Raw genomic sequence first — 3,430 nt, forward strand, 5'->3', positions numbered from 1 at the left:
AGACAAATCAGAAAATTAGCTTAGCTCATTTGCACATAACATAAAATATTCTGATTGTTTTTTCTTTCACAATCACATAAATCAGTAATATCAAAGTCAGTTCCATGAAAGCTATTATCTTTTCCATCAAAGCTATCTGCCGATGAATCTCTGCTAACCTCGCGGCTTTGCTAGCAAACAATCAAGGAAAGAAACTCACTAGAGAATCTTGAAAATAATAATAATAATAATAATAATACATTAGTCTTGTATAGCGCTTTTCTAAGTACTCAAAGACGCTTCACAAACAGGGTAAAATCATTTAATAAGTGCATTTAAAAATAAGAAAATGGTAAAAACAAGAATAAAAGTAGGTGGTTAAAACTAGAGGAATCATGAGGTGGACAGACGGGAGAGAGAGGGAAGGAGGTTAGCAGGTGAAAGCGAGCTTGAAGAGGTGGGTTTTGAGGGCCTGTTTGAAGGATGGTAGGGTGTTAGCCTGACGGATGTGGTTGGGGAGGGCGTTCCAGAGGGAGGGTGCGGCAACTGAAAAGGCCCTGTCGCCCCAGGTCCGGAGCTTGGTCCTGGTGGTCTTTAGGGTGGTTGTGGCCGCAGACCTGAGGCATCGGGTGGGGGTGTGTCGGGGGACGAGGTCGGAGAGGTAGGGAGGGGCCAGGTTGTTTATGGCTTTGTAGGTGATGAGTAGTATTTTAAATTCAATCCTGTATTTAACCGGGAGCCAGTGGAGGTTGTGAAGGACAGGGGTGATGTGATCTCGGCGGTGGGTGGAGGTAAGCAGGCGGGCAGCAGAGTTCTGGACGTATTGTAGTTTATTGAGGATTTTGTTGGATGAGCCGTAGAGGATGCTATTGCAGTAGTCGAGTCTGGAAGTTATGAGGGCATGGATAAGTGTTTCGGCAGCGGCAAAGGACAGGGAGGGCCGGAGTCGGGCAATGTTCCTGAGGTGGAAGAAGGCAGTTTTTGTGACCTGGTTGACGTGAGGTAGGAAGGAGAGGGTGGGGTCAAGGATGATTCCGAGGTTGCGGACCTGGGTGGAGGGGGTGACAATGGAGCCGTCGATGTTGAGCGAGAAGGTGTGGGCGGAGCGGGTGAGGGAGTGTGGGCCAATGATGAGGACTTCAGATTTGTTGCAGTTGAGTTTGAGAAAGTTCTGTTGCATCCATGATTTAATGTCAGCAAGGCAGGAGGTGAGGGTGGAGTGGGTGGTTGAGGTGATGGTCTTGGAGGAGAGGTAGAGTTGAGTGTCATCGGCATAGCAGTGGAAACGGAGGCCGTGATGGCGGAGGATCTGTCCAAGGGGAAGGATGTACAGGATGAAGAGCAGGGGACCAAGCACTGAGCCCTGGGGGACACCGTGGGTGACTGGGGCAGTGGAGGATTTGCAGTTGTTTATGGAGATGTATTGGTGTCTGTCAGAGAGATATGAGGTAAGCCAGGAGAGGGCGGTGCCGGTTATGCCGAGGGAGTGTTGGAGGCGTGCGAGGAGGATGGAATGGTTGATGGTATCAAAGGCGAAACCCCAAATCCTCGCTTGTCACCCAGTGAAGTCCAGCTGCTTATTAGAGCAGTGAACTTCAGTTCTGTTACTTTTACTGTTGAGACTAGCCAAATTCTTAAGTTGCAATTTCACTATTTCAAGCTGCTTTCTCTCTTCTTCGTCTCCCTCTCAGCCTCAGAGTTTGGTACAGATCCTCTACAGCAGCATTATCGCCCCCTAGTAGGGATGACGGACAATAGCAGTTTTAACTCATTCAGTCCTTTAACTGGACTGCATCAGTTAATGCTGAAAAAAATGCTGGATGTTTTGATGTAACCCCTGCAACATTAGTATGTGACACTGATGATTTTTCCTGGTTCATGGAATAAAAATCTACTTTGTAACTCAAGTGACACTTTGCAATTCACTTCTCCAGATAGCATATTTTCAGTAGGCTGTATCTTTTCTGATTTTGCTCTGGTGTGCAGCGAACAGAGCCTGATCCGCTGCTTGTTTAACATCTGAAAGTCAAGTGGAGAAAATATGTAAATGACTTGCCATGTAAAGGAATGGTCACTGGCAAGAGAACAACAGTGAGCTTTAGTGGGTTTAGAGTGACAGTGAAACTGTTTGTTTTCTATTTATTTATTTACACTATACTATTTCACTGTACAACGAAATTTAAATTGCATGGATCTAAGTTTGCAGAAGATTTTTCAGTCTGATTCGACTGGTTCTCCAGCTAGTAGAAACTACACACTTTTGCTGTTTATCTTCTCAATTAAGGACCTTAACAACAGACTACTGTCAACAAACTGTATTGCTACATAACCAAATTATTCCCTTTTTTACTTCAACACTGTCTCTTCTTGCTCCCTCCGTCTCTTCTGACACTCATCTATCTGCTGTTTTTCTCAATCTCTCCCTTTCCCTCTCCTCCCTTTAGTTTCTGTCTTTCTTCCTGTCCAGTACAGAGTTGCGGACAGGGAGTTCTGGAGCATCCTGTGTAAATGCTCCAGGCATGACTCAAAGGTGACTGGAATACACACGCCTTTTAACTTTAACATGATGTCAAGAATGTTTGAAAAACTGTCAAAAACAATTGTAAGCTGGTTTGGGCTGAGAGCACACAGACACTTAATTTCATAAAATAAGCATACTTTAAAACAGTCCTGGTTGAACGCCAGTATTTAGAATCAGATCAACAACAAAACAACAGAGATAAATATTTGCTGTCAGTTTAACAGATTGTTATGGAAGCCGAGAACAGCCGTGCTTGCAATTATTTTTTTTTAATGCCGTTATCTCGAGATCACAAGTTAATTATCTCGTTATTTCGAGAAAACAAGCTTTGTTATCTCGAGATAACGAGATAATCAACCCGTTATCACGAGAAAACAAAATGTTGTTTCCTCTTATTACTTATAATGTTTATCAGAGATCAGGAGTGCCATGCCAGCATGCAGAGATGGCGCCTTGACAGCTGTAGCAACTGATTTAAGATGAAAATGTCAGATCAAGGAGTATCCATTATTGATCAATGCATCAGACTGTACTTCAAACAAGGTCTAACACAGGCAGATTACACTGTGTCTTTCTGTTAGAGATAACATTCAGATCTGTCCTTGTCATTTAAGGAGAAGACTAGCAGTTCTGAATCCTCCCTGACAGTCATGACAGTGATCTTGATCTTGAAGGCTGAAATTAGGTCTGATCAAATGAACCAGACACTCATTTTCCAGTTCTCCATAATTATCCCGTGTTCCTGAGAAAACAAAAGTCGTTTTCTCGTGATAAATTATCTCATTATTTCAAGTAATCGGCCTTTTGTTTTCTCGAGATAATGAGATAAATTAACCCGTTATCTCGAGAAAACAAGCTTTGTTATCTCAAGATAACAAAATAATTAACTTGTGATCTTGAGATAACGGCATTAAAAAAATAATTGCAAGC

Source organism: Centroberyx affinis, unplaced genomic scaffold, assembly GCF_046629955.1.
Source record: "Centroberyx affinis isolate AG114_WGS23_722 - 3 ecotype Tasmania unplaced genomic scaffold, CSIRO-AGI_Caff_v1 ptg002032l_1, whole genome shotgun sequence".
Classification (NCBI taxonomy): Eukaryota; Metazoa; Chordata; class Actinopteri; order Beryciformes; family Berycidae; genus Centroberyx; species Centroberyx affinis.